General features: G+C 29.0%; 1 protein-coding gene across 8 annotated transcripts in view; it reads right to left on the bottom strand.

Moving 5' to 3' along the window:
• LOC145254565 (dual specificity calcium/calmodulin-dependent 3',5'-cyclic nucleotide phosphodiesterase 1A-like) overlaps positions 1-15,215 on the bottom strand; it is a 1,571,136-nt gene that overhangs the window by 1,091,077 nt on the left and 464,844 nt on the right. The gene's annotated exons all lie outside the window — the stretch shown is intronic.

The following is a 15,215-nucleotide window of genomic DNA, read 5'->3' as shown; positions in this document are numbered from 1 at the left end:
CACCACACACACACACACACACACACACACACACACACACACACAAATATATTAAAATAAAAAAGATGAAGGTTAGAAGGTAACTTTATTACATCATCTTTTTTTCTTTATTTATTCATTCCACATTTTTCCTGCGTTTTTAAGTATTTGCCCTTGCTTAGATTTTGATTTCTTTTTATTCATTCTTTCAGTTTTTTTTTATTTAATCTATTGTTTCATTACATAGATTTGTTTATCTTCTATTTATTATAGAGATTTTTTTCTAGTCTTTTACTTTTTGTTCCTGATTATTTCCTTACTAATTCTTCTATTTTTTCATTTTCTCCTCATGCTTTCTTCTTTACATCATTGCTTCATGTTTTTTATTCATTTCTTAATGTTTTAAAGTCGGTGTTGTCTTTTTACTCCCACTTTTGTATAATGCCGACTTTCTCTTCTCTTCTGATGAGAAGCATTTAGCTTCGAAATACCATAGCCTAAAGAGGTTTCTTTCATATTTCCTTTTTCTTTAATCCTTTTTGATCAGATAATGTAATAAAGTTCCTTTGTAATTTTACTCCTCATCTTTTTTATTTCATTCTTTAATTTGCTCCTTTTAATCAGGTAGAGCTTTTTTATATCCTGATAGGTTTGTTTTATTATTGAACATTTTATTGTTTCAGCTAATTTATTACTACATATATATATATATATATATATATATATATATATATATATATATATATATATATATATATATATATAGAAAGCCAGCAACAATTGTCGGTTTTTAAGGCTTTTATTATATTTAAAGTTTTTTTAAAATGTTTTCATAACACGTTTAAAGCTTTATTTAGCTCTCTTCAGATATTTTTTTGTTAAAAGTTTTTTTTTTTAGTTAAAAGTTTGCTTTTTGGTGAAAAGTTTATGGGGTTTCTTTTTGGAAATCATTTTGGTTCAGCTAGCATGATTGTGCTTTTGAAAGAAATGCAAATACAAGAGTTGATGTCTCCAGTGGGATATGTTAAGAGCTTGATCAGTCAGTGTTAAGTCCATTTAGTGGGTAGGAGGTGTTAAGTCTATTTGGTTGAATATTTTTATTTTTTCCTTTTTGATGCTTGTGTGTCAGTGCGTGCATGCGCGTAATGAGTGGTTGTGTGTTGTGTGTGTGTGTGTGTGTGTGTGTGTATGTGTGCAAGAGAGAAAGATAGAGAGAAAGTCAGGGAATCTGTGTGTGTATATATGTGTATATATGCATTTGTGTGCGTGTGTGTGTGTGGATGTGCTGTGTTGTGTTAGCTTATGTGTTCCTATTTACGTCTCATCAAGGTCGGTCTATAATATAAACATACATACATATATATGCATATGTATAAATAAAATGGAAAATAAATGATAAATATAGAAAAATAAGAAGAGTATACATATATATATATGCACACACATACACACTCAAACATATATACACATATGTATATATATATATACACACACATATGCACATATATACATACACACTCACATACATATACATACATTGATTAAAATTGTCTTAGTCTGGAGAGATTTTCTTCCATTAAATGTGGGCAGAATAGTGCATTTGCATTATGTTTCTAGTCAATTGCTTAATTTGGGGAATCAGTATTATATTGGATGTGGGTGTGTGTGTGTCCACGGAGGGCATGTGCACATGAGTGCATGCATGTGCCTCATCGTGCTTGTCTTGATTTGTGTGTGAGGGTCACATATTTTGTGTTTTGCTTATTTGTGTTGTTATTGGGGTTGGTTTAATGCGGGGGTGAATTTTGTTATGAAGTTTTTTTCTTGTGTTAATAAGTAAAAATAGTTGTTGGTTTGGAAAATGGGCATTATCCAAAATTTGTTTCCACTGCATGTATGTATGTGCTGTGAAACATGCAGGTGTCTCTTTTCTGCGATTTTACTGTTGTATTAATACATTTTACCCCCTCTTACAGCCATATGATGTATTCTCTGGGGTCCGTCAGGATGAATAAGCCAAAAGCCAGTTATATTTTGTATCTATCAAAAAACAAACTTTTTTTTTCTGTTCATCAGTTTTTGTCTTGTCAGAGAAAAAGTCAAGGGAGATAATAAATCTTTTGCACTTCGTGTTTTTTTTTTTCTCCCACTTAATTCACACTCTATTTACTTTATAACAAATATTTCCATATTCACCGATTGAAAATGATATGGGTGAAATTTCCATAATAAGAACTCACATATATGCATAAATAATGCTTTCCTAAATATTTTAATGTTAGATTGAAAAATATTATCAAATGATTGGTAATTGCTCTAAGGTAAGTAATTACTTATAATACAGCACCAATGATCAAAACCTATTGTTTATTTTTTAAATGAATTTAAAACTACACATTACATATGCTCAGTATATCCGATCTTTGCTCTATTATTACGTTTTTTTGTTTCCATTCATTTTTACGATTCTGACCACCAATTTCACTGCATCCATGCTTTAGCATTTTTCCAAGATACTATCTTACAGTATCTGATTATTATCTGCTTTTATATGAAAGGAATTGTGCCTGTGTGTCTGTGAGTTCGTTCTTTATGGACTCGAAAACGGCTGGGCCGATTTTTGTGAAATTTCACACGCAGGTATTTTATGCGCCTGGCAGTGTTCTTAGAGAGAGGTTTTATGTCAAAATGTCTTTGAAAAGTATGAATAATTGATAATCGAAATAATCTGATGAAAGAATGAATAGGCGATTTTGATAAAAATTAACATCCTCCACAGCCTAACATCACAAGTGCATTTGAGAAGTTTTATTACCGCACAAGTCGAAAGGATCGACATATAAAATCAACAGTAAGTTCTTTGATACGATAGGGGTGCGTTTGAAATGAATGTTTTTGTTTAAAGCACAATTTCACAATGATATGTAACTTGTAATTCAAAATTTAAATTCAAGCCATTATCATCACACAACCAGTAACACCAGGCATATGAAATCAACAGCAGGTTCTTGATATGACAAGGGTACGTTCGAAATGAATGTTTTGTTTAGAGCACAATTGAAACATGATACTTTTCGTGCATTTTAAACTTTAATGCAAGCAATTATATATAAAAATAATTTTATAAAATAAACAGTAGGTTCTCTACAGTGCAATGTAAAATATAATATATTGTGAACTCAGTCACTGCAAGAGGCACGTGAAGTTTCCTCCAGGTGTGTCACGATGGCTCCTCAATTATAGCAAGCAATCAATCGATTTTATTGAAAAATAGTTTATTTCATCGATTTTGATGACAATAAAAATATGGGAGTGTGAAACATTCGTTGATCATTATTCAATCCCGGGCAACGTCGGGTCATCCTGCTAGTCAATATTAAAGCAATGTAGCAACTATTTTAACTTCAAAAGCTATGTGCATTCCTAAAATCGCACATATGAATACATTAAACCATTAGAACATTGATTCAATAACATGGATTTATATGGTTGTACATTTGTGTAATAATCCCACATACTTTTTCATTAACATATATGCATAATTAGTGTTTTTCTCAATAATTACTAACTTTAAAGCAAATAACGATTATTTCATAGTCTTCATTTCATAATTGACTAAAACATATTATAACATTATTTCACTTATTCTAACACCTCTTTGCTTCCTTGCATATTACTTATATTCTATAATTTATTCATCGATTAATATTAAATAACTAGACAAAACAATTATATGGATGGAGATTTTTTAATACTTTTCTTATTAATATTTCAAGTAAAAATACAAATTCATCCACCTCTAAAAGCATAACATCTTTTGTTTAGAAAATTTTTGTTTAGCTCACTCCCACCTCTGAAAAAAAAAAAAAAAAAAAAACAGTAAAAATCTGGTTCTCAGTTCTTTATTAATCATAATTCATAATAATCTTTGAGCCCTCAGTTTTCCCAGGCAACATTGGAGCATGGGATTTTAAGTATTAAATAGGAATACTATCTGGCAGAATAAAATTTCATCAACACATGATTTGTTTGGTTGAATATATCTATACTTATACACAGAAGCAATTGTGTTGTTGATTGTATGAAAGTTCTCAATTCCATCTATCTGTTGTTAAAAAGCTGTTTCGGATCTCAAACTGGAAAGTATGTTTATTTGTTTGAAGCAGACCAATTAGTATACAAAGTGACGACTACTACAACAAATCAACAATAAAACAGCCCGGCCCTATTATATTGGCGGACACTTACTGAAAAGCCAAAAGAACAATGTATTTATGAAAGTATAAAAATCTATTGATACTGTCTCTCGCTTTATCAGAAAACAGAAAGATAAAAATAATCTTTATTATATTTGTGAGGTTTCTTTCTATCCGGATATATAATTGAAACCAAAGCTCTATACCAAGATCAACACAACTTTTCCTGAATTGACTGAATATCCAAAGTGGTATTTGAATAAGATTTAAAGACACTGGCATAGTTTTATATTACTTTTATTAATAGATTATAATGTATATAAATATACATGCTCTTTTCTGCATTTAAACCAACCCCAATCAAGCTAAAAGAGACACTTCTTATATAGTAGTCGCTCATGAAAGATATTCCTGCTGAAACCATCTACAGCATTCATTTTATATCAGATGTTTCCCAATGATAATATGGGGTCTATGTTCACATCGGACATCAATAAACGTTTCTTTAGAAATAAAAACAATCAGGAATAAAAAAAAAAAAATAGTAATTTGGAGAGAGCAAGAGTGCAATTGAGCTTAATTTCATTCCACATTAATATGGGTTGTTTTATTGATGTACAAGCAGGCCGCATGGTGTTGCCCAGTCGCAAAATATGATTAAAATAATATTTAAATATATGCAGATTTCGTATTTATTATTATAATAGAGTCAATTCTCTATCGATTATTATATTGTACCCAGTATATAGAAGCGACTTCTAAAAGTGGAAAAAAAATGATTTCGGTGCCATCAGCTAGAATTGAAACAACTCTCCAGCCTCCGAGACACGTCCATACACATAGTTTTAAAATAACTTTGTTTAACCTATGAATATAGATTTGTGCATGCAAATAGATTTAGTCGACTAATCCTGCCAACGTCAACGGTTTTGATTTCAATTTTGACTCGTTAGTAACAGTTTTTAGTGGCTAAATACCAAATTGGAAGTGTGCTACAGATCCAAATACCCTTTATATCAAATTTCAACCCTGTAGACCAAATACTTATAGAGGAGTTTCGTAGAGACTTTTCACACACACACACACACACACACCCACACACACACACAAGGTCACTTTATATATATATATATATATATATATATATATATATATATATATATATATATATATATATATATATATATATATATTTAATTTAAATTAAATGTAGACTCTTGATATGAATGTCAGAGCGAGAAAAATTTTATAAGTGTATGTGAGTGTGTGCTAAAAATGTCTACACTTGTACACTTCTACGGCACTGATACTGTCATCACTTTTGTTGCCATAGCAAAGTTCGCTTACAAATTTTACCAGAAGAGCAAAGAAAACGTTTCATTATTTCATTTATAACTTGAAATGTATATATCTATGGACATTCGTATGAAAATATTTATATGCAGTTGGGTATAAGTTTCTAAGTTCCTCGATTTTCTGGGAAACAGAACCCATTAATGTATCATAAAATAGAGAACATTAAAAATGGTAAATGATTACCAATATTTTGACTTATATTTTCAAATTTTAATAATTCATGTAATCATTTTCAAATTTTAATAATCCATGTAATCATTTTCAAATTCTAATAATTCATGTAATCATTTTCAAATTCTAATAATTCATGTAATCATTTTCAAATTTTAATAATTCATGTAATCATTTTCAAATTCTAATAATTCATGTAATCATTTTCAAATTTTAATAATTCATGTAATCATTTTCAAATTTTAATAATTCATGTAATCATTTTCAAATTCTAATAATTCATGTAATCATTTTCAAATTTTAATAATTCATGTAATCATTTTCAAATTTTAATAATTCATGTAATCATTTTCAAATTTTAATAATTCATGTAATCATTTTCAAATTTTAATAATTCATGTAATCATTTTCAAATTTTAATAATTCATGTAATCATTTTCAAATTCTAATAATTCATGTAATCATTTTCAAATTTTAATAATTCATGTAATCATTTTCAAATTTTAATAATTCATGTAATCATTTTCAAATTTTAATAATTCATGTAATCATTTTCAAATTTTAATAATTCATGTAATCATTTTCAAATTCTAATAATTCATGTAATCATTTTCAAATTCTAATAATTCATGTAATCATTTTCAAATTTTAATAATTCATGTAATCATTTTCAAATTTTAATAATTCATGTAATCATTTTCAAATTTTAATAATTCATGTAATCATTTTCAAATTTTAATAATTCATGTAATCATTTTCAAATTTTAATAATTCATGTAATCATTTTCAAATTTTAATAATTCATGTAATCATTTTCAAATTTTAATAATTCATGTAATCATTTTCAAATTCTAATAATTCATGTAATCATTTTCAAATTCTAATAATTCATGTAATCATTTTCAAATTCTAATAATTCATGTAATCATTTTCAAATTTTAATAATTCATGTAATCATTTTCAAATTTTAATAATTCATGTAATCATTTTCAAATTTTAATAATTCATGTAATCATTTTCAAATTTTAATAATTCATGTAATCATTTTTAAATTCTAATAATTCATGTAATCATTTTCAAATTTTAATAATTCATGTAATCATTTTCAAATTTTAATAATTCATGTAATCATTTTCAAATTTTAATAATTCATGTAATCATTTTTAAATTTTAATAATTCATGTAATCATTTTCAAATTCTAATAATTCATGTAATCATTTTCAAATTTTAATAATTCATGTAATCATTTTCAAATTTTAATAATTCATGTAATCATTTTCAAATTTTAATAATTCATGTAATCATTTTCAAATTCTAATAATTCATGTAATCATTTTCAAATTTTAATAATTCATGTAATCATTTTCAAATTTTAATAATTCATGTAATCATTTTCAAATTTTAATAATTCATGTAATCATTTTCAAATTTTAATAATTCATGTAATCATTTTCAAATTCTAATAATTCATGTAATCATTTTCAAATTCTAATAATTCATGTAATCATTTTCAAATTTTAATAATTCATGTAATCATTTTCAAATTCAAATAATTCATGTAATCATTTTCAAATTTTAATAATTCGTGTAATCATTGCTGAAAAACAAAATCGAAGCAATGTTTCCAACAATGTCTACATAATGATTTCTATCTGCAAACTGACATTCATTTATCGGTGTGCGGACATGTTCTAGAAGTCATGCGACACTTGCCAATATGTTAAACAAATTTCATAATTTGAATTTTACATAGTCTGTAATAGTATCTCTTAGGCCAATCATGAACCATGTTCTGATCAAGTTTTGGATGTGAAATGCTAATTATATTTCTTTTTTATGCATATTATGTTTATCAAGAGAAGATAGAAATATATAGATTTTTAGTTATATACATCTTGATTAACCATCATGTATTGGTGATGACACTTTTATCTCTGCTATAAATGAGCTCTCATACAGATATGCAGCCAAATCCCGTCGATGGAATTAACATCAGATTTACCAGTTTCAATGCTGTAGAGAAAGGGACTACTTCAAAGATCTCATTTAGACGTTTTCTGGGTGTGTGCACGCCCCATTAAGACTGTTTCACCAAACAGAGGACAAAATCCAATGACAAGGAGAAATCCAAGACAAATAGCGCCCCTCCCCACAGCTGCAAGAGTACATGGAAGGAACGCCTATATAGCCAGAATGTTGATATTTTAATAGTAGATCAATGTGAACCCTACACTCCTCACCAGTTCTCATACTGCTGAGTGACTAGTAAACCTCCTCAACAATAAACGGACTATGAAATAAATAGTACTGGGTTACATAATACCAGTAGCACTTATTGAACAACATGCATTTATATTAAATATATAAAAGTATGCAGGCTGAATTTAAGCTTGACAAATTAAACTTTGATTTTAGCTTGCTAATTCTCATTTGTTAGTGTTGTACCATGTTATTGGCTATAAACTAATGTACATTGCTAAGATTAATTTGAAAAACATTTATTCTTGTTTGTCAGTTTGCTAATATGGAGACATTCTAAAATATATTTTAAAAAAAATACATATAACTACACGACTATAACCATATAATATGAAAAAAAGAACAGATATTGAAGATGCATCCAATCAATCAGAGTGTTTAGTTATGAAAACGTTATTGCAAACTGATGTGTCATGATACACGGACATAGCCTTGAATTGAGATATGTGGATGTATCTAGAAAAACAATGACATGACCTTTAATAAAAACTGATAGTATATTATGTGTATGCAATACCACCGTTGCATGTAAAAATGCAAAGTAGCTGAGACAATGTCCTTCTAGTTTTCTTCTCACACACTTTGGATCAATGATCTAAACACTTATGAATCTACTGATCCAGATATAACTCATCAAGGGAGGCGCGAGAAGAAGAAGAAATAAAATCAATATTATCAAACATCTGCACACCGTTTGTTGTTAGTGTTAGGAAATAAGAATGACAATGCTGGCAGCTTCCAGCATTCTGACTCCATTTTTTATGCTCTTTCTCTTCTCTTTTGTCTTCTAACTCTGACAACTATTTGAGCAAGGTGATTTGACACTGCCGGGGTCAAAAAAAGAATGGCAATTCAAAAGCTTTTATGGAATTTTTTTTTTCTCACCGTTTTTTTCAAGAAATTACACAATCTGTTTTTTTTGTTTTTTTTAATTTAATGAGTTTTTTTATTGATAATGTAATTTGGCAATGATGCTGACAAATATAAAATAAACAACTAAAACGTTAGTGTTTGATAAAACAAGTCGCTTTCGCTCTTTCTCTCTCATATACATGTGTATGCTTGAATATCTGTATGTGTCATTGTTATTAGCCAATCTCTTTGGCATTGAATATATTAAACACACACACACACATATATATATATATATATATATATATATATATATATATATATATTCCTACTGCTACGTACCTAAAAAATGGAGCTATCAAACCTGACATAATGATATGCGACGAAGGCCATCAACTCCCCATATTTCCTCCTATAACACAGAACACGCTAGGTAACATACAAATATCCGTGCATGAGGTCGCCAAGCTAATCAAGAACCTAGATTCCAGTAAAGCAACTGGCCCTGATGGCATCCCAATTATAGTGTTAAAAAAGCTTCAACCAGAACTTGCTCCCATACTTACGAAACTATTTAAGCGCTGCCTTAAGGAGAAGTGCTTTCCGACTCCCTGGAAGACCTCATCAGTTTGCCCTGTATTTAAGAATTCAGGTGATAAGTCATCTCTCTCTCAGTACGGACCTATAAGTCTTCTGTGTGTTATGAGTAAGTTGCTGGAATCCATATTAAATAGAGAAATAGTCAACCATCTCAGCAGGAATAACCTTCTTAGTGACACACAATATGGTTTCCGCTCTGCAAGATGTACCGCAGATGTGCTGACGGTTATATCCCACAGGATTAGTGAATCTCTTGACAAAGGCTTCCTTTCTAGGGCAATTGCTCTTGACATATCAAAGGCCTTCGACAAGGTATGGCATAAGGGTCTACTTCACAAGATTTCCAGCTACGGTATAACTGGAAATGTTTTCTCAATCATTAAATCATTTCTCTCCGATAGGCTCATAAGAGTAGTGGTAGATGGACAAAAATCGGAGGCCTGCAATATAAATGCTCGAGTCCCTCAGGGGTCAATCCTGGGCCCAACTCTCTTCCTGATCTACATCAATGACCTCCCTAAACACATACTTAAATCATTCGTTGACATCTGTGCTGATGACACGACCATCTATGGCAACACATCAAAGGCTATAAATGACAAAGTTCTCTCTGATTCTCTCTCCTCTGATCTCGAGCGCGTGGTTTAGTGGGGGAAGATGTGGCTGGTTACCTTTAATGCCTCCAAAACCAAACTCCTATCCTTACATCATCAACGCTCTGATCCCCAGCTGGCATCAATTGTGATGGATGGCTCTCGTCTGAGTGAGGCCCTGTGTTTTGACAAGCTTCTGGGTTTGACCTTTACTCCTGATCTGAAATGGAACATGTACATCAAGTCTGTTGCCAAGGTCGCTGGAAAGATGGTGGGATCCTTCTACTGCTCCAGAAATCTCACTACTTATGCAATTCTCTATCTATATAAAAGCCAAGTACGTCCAAGGATGGAATACTGTTGCTATATCTGGGCAGGAGCTGCTAAAAACAGCCTATCCTGCCTTGACAGAGTACAAAATAGACTTCGTGGCTTAGTGGGGGATGCCCTTTTCTCTACCCTGCAACCTCTCTCCCACAGAAGAGACGTTGCGAGCCTATCCTTGTTTTATCGTTATTTCCATGGCAGGTGCTCGTCTGAACTCCAATCTCTGGTCCCCCCTCGCCAATCTTTCACGAAAAACACCCGTCTAGCTGAATCCACTGTCAAAAGTTTCCCCCACTCTTTATCTGTGCCTAAATCAAAACGCGGATTCCATGAACAAAGCTTCTTTCTTAGAACTGCACGCCTGTGGAACTCTGTTCCGTCTGCCTGCTTCCCACCTGACTACAACCTGGATGTCTTCAAGTCCAACGTTAACAAATTCCTAATGAACCGCCCCCTTAAGTAAACACTTCATCAAATCTCCACACTAACGTAATGTACTTGCAATAACCCCTATCCCTAAGTGGCTTCCAGGCCTTGATAAGTGGTGATCACTGTGTAAAAAAAAAAAAAAAAAAAGAAGCACCCTTAGTAGAAGTCAGTGTCCCCAATGATGCTGTATTAAACAGAGCTGAGATGGAAAAAAATAGCTAAATACCAAGGTCTTATGTATGACATAAAAAAACTAGAATTTTAGGAAGATCTCCATCAATCCAGCAAACGGTCTCATGACAAAAAAAAATTACAAACTATCTGGCAAATATACTCGGTGAACTAAGTACAAGAGAGATACAAACAATTGTATTAAAGGGATGGTTAGATCCTTAAAATATATCTTAAATAGAATGCATGAGATAACGAATGTATGTGTAGTATCCGGTAGAATACCTCATTTCCATCTGGAAAAAAATAAGAAAATTGAAAAAAAAAATGAAGATATATATATTAGTATCAAGGGAAAAATTTATTCAATACACAGCAAGAACTGATACAATGCTGTTTACGATTTGTCTAAAAGCTGACTAGGTAAATCAAAGTAAAATAATAATCTGTATTCAATAGAAAAATAAATAAATAAAAGGAGAGGGGTGAAGTGATAAGAAATAGGATATCATAAAGTCATGCAAATATAAGAGAAAGGATATAAACCCTTTAACTTTAAGCACTCAGAAGAAATTAAGAAGATTTTATTAAACAAATAATTGTTTAGCTTAACTCATATTGAATAACTAACAAAAATTTAATCATAATATAGTTGAAAATACAAATATTACAAGCTAGAAAGATGAAGAAATAATTGTAAAATAAGAAATTTCCATAACTATAGCAAGTATTAAATTTAAAAACTATACATATATGTAGATGTGCATATGTATATATATATATATATATATATATATATATATATATATATATATATATGTATGTATGTATGTATGTATGTATGTGTGTGTGTGTGTTTATGTGTATATATGGATATATATGACAAAAATACAATATATTTGAGTTATTTAGTATATCTAAAATATATGGGAACTTATTGGTAAAATCTAATTAAATTATCTCCCTTTGACTAGGCCGATTAAGAAGTTATGTTGGTAAACATTCGTCTCCTAGAATATGAAGTAACTTCTAATTGTGTCCTTATAAATTTAAATTAAAGTATACCGGTTTATTTATGATACAATTATGCTTTTAAATATATATCTACATATATAATAATTAGATTGCAGAAATTCCCCTCTGGACCAAAGTATACTAGATTTGCTCCAACAGATGTCACATACAAATAGTCTCTAGACTATTAGCCACTATATTATGTAACTTTCGAATGCCATGTTATACACATTTATTTGTTATATCGAAATCCTACATTACATCCAAGGAGCAACATCATCAGAGTAGCCACCATCTATAGTGGAAGAGGTTGCTTTTTTACTTTGAAATAAAATGTACTCCTACCGCTCCCAGTCATTCTGCATTTTGGTTAAATATGGGGATTGCTGCATCCTTATTATCTGGTTCATATACTTATATACATAACATAATCTGTCCTTTTCCTGATTCCAAAAATAATGATTTCTCCCTTCTCACATTTTAAATAAAATACCTCAATTACAAACATATTAACACATGAAACATGTTCACAAGCCAAGACTGTTTATATTTTTACATTAAATATACCATACATGTTAACTTTTATGTTTACATACATAGTACATACTGTTTTCCGACACACGCTGGTAGCCATTATTTCTTCTTCCTTTTCTAAAAGCTAAATAAACCTTTCTTTTGTTTTTTTTTAAATTACGATTGCTTAAGATTGTTTCTTTATACACTGATTAAAAAATTTAAAACAACCAATTATGTGATTATTAAAGTTGAGACCTGACTTTTATGAGATTTAAAAGCCTTTAAACTGTCTAAAACGTTTGATTTCTTCTTCCTTTTCAAACATCTAGATAAACCGTTTTTTGTTCTTAATGTACAACTGACTAAAATTCTTTCTTTATATGCTAAATATAAAAAAACGATTACACGATTACTATAGTCAAGACCCGGATTTTGTGTGATTTGGAAGCATTTAAACTGTCTCTGTGTTTTATTTTATAATTTATAATTGAATACATTGATTAATAAAAATAAAATATTGGTTTACTTTTACAGTAGATATTCTTCTCGAAAAGAAATAATGCAGGATGAAGTTTTACAATGATTAAATGTGTTTTGTTTTATAATTTGAATTTAAAAACATTGAACAATAAAAATAAAATGTTCATTTAATTTTACAGTAGATAAACTTCTGTTTACATTAAACGAGTTAATAATGCCGACTGAACGAGCTCCTTTTAGTGATTACATAGTTTGAGGAAGTTTGCCGTAGGTCAGTCGACTAAAGCGTTTTCGTTTTTTTAACCTCCTTTCCTCTGTGCATTAGTTCAAACCTGCCTACTGCGACTAATTTTTTTTGTACTCAGACGGGTACTCGCTACTATTTAAATTTTTTTTAGGGGATCGCTTAATTCTTTTTCTTATCGCTCGCATGGGTAATTACATCTTTTGTTTTTATTTTTAAACGCAAATAGATCACAAAACATAATAAATTGTTTGTGCCTAATTTCTCCCAATTGTTTTTTCTTTTTGGGTATATGTATTGACAAATGTTTGTGCGTACTTTAAAAACTTATGACTAATATTAAATGTTTGTTTTCATTTTTACACGAAAATAGGTCGCAAAACATAATAAATCGTTTTTGCCTAATTTCCCACCCCTTTATTTCCTTTTAGGTGTATATTTTGAAAAATGTCTGTGAGCAATATTTCTTTCAAAATTATAAAAAAAATTGTGTGTGTTTTCTGTCGTTTAATGCTTAAAATTTAAGAAGGTTTACATTGTTTCAAATTATAAAGTGTTCTATCTATATTGTTTATAATATAAAAAAGATCCAGTGTATATTGTTTAAAATAAATAATAATTGTTTATTATTAAAAGAAAATGTTCTGTTTATATAGCCACTCTTTTTTTCTGCTTATTTAGAACGCAGTTTCTCATTATACTCATTATGCTGCAATGTAATACATATTTGTTTAATGCAATGCAACATATATTTGCATGATTGTTAAATATGCTTAGATGTTAAATATGTTGTGATTATGCAATGTAAAATACATGTGAATCATGTTAGTGCTATGTAAATTATATTTGTATAATGCAAATTCAATATAAAGTATATTTGATTAATCCAATGTGAATTATATTGGTATAATGCTATGGAAAATATATTTGGATTATGAAATGAGAAACATATTTATGAAATGAAAACTATATGTGGAATGTGAAATTTGTTCTTAAAATGCAAATGTAATCTGAAGTATTTATTATACTGCTCTTTGAAATATATTTGCATAATGCTGATTTAATGGAAATATTTTTTATAAGGCAATTTGCAATATATTTAGATAATGCAACGTGAAATGTATTTGTATAATGTTACTGTTATTTGAAATATATTTGTATAATACTAATGCAATGTGAAATATTTTTAGATAGTGATTTGTAAAATGCTATGTGAAATATATTTGCATAATGCAATGTGAAATATATTTGTATATTGCAATGAGAAATGTATTTGTATAATGTTAATGTGAAATATATTTGGATAATTCAATGTGAAATTTATTTGTATCATTCAATGTAAAATATATTTGGATAATGCAATGTTAAATATATTTGGATAATGCAATGTTAAATATATTTGGATAATGCAATGTGAAAGTTATTTGTATAATGCAATATGAAATATATTTATATAATGCAATGTGAAATATATTTGTATAATGCAATGTGAAAAATATTTATATAATGCAATGTAAAATATATTTATATAATGCAATATGAAATATATTTATATAATGCAATATGAAATATATTTGTATAATGCAATGTGAAATATATTTGTATAATGCAATGTGAAATATATTTATATAATGCAATGTAAAATATATTTGTATAATGCAATGTGAAATATATTTGGAAATGCAATGTAAAATATATTTGGATAATGCAATGTGAAATATATTTGTATAATGCAATGTCAAATATATTTGGAAATGCAATGTGAAATATATTTGGAAATGCAATGTGAAATATATTTGGAAATGCAATGTGAAATATATTTGGATAATGCAATGTTAAATATATTTGTATATTGCAATGTGAAATATATTTGTATAATGCAAATAAAACATGTTTGTATAATACAAAATTAAAACATTTTTATAATGCAAATATAAGGTATATTTGTAAAATGCAAATATAAGGTATATTTGTAAAATGCAAATGTAAGGTATATTTGTAAAATGCAAATATAAGGTATATTTGTA

Source organism: Euprymna scolopes, chromosome 30 (genome assembly GCF_053919585.1).
Source record: "Euprymna scolopes isolate OS-2025 chromosome 30, ASM5391958v1, whole genome shotgun sequence".
NCBI lineage: Eukaryota > Metazoa > Mollusca > Cephalopoda > Sepiida > Sepiolidae > Euprymna > Euprymna scolopes.
The sequence above is the reverse complement of the archived record's forward strand: the minus strand, read 5'-3'. Positions and strand labels throughout refer to the sequence as shown.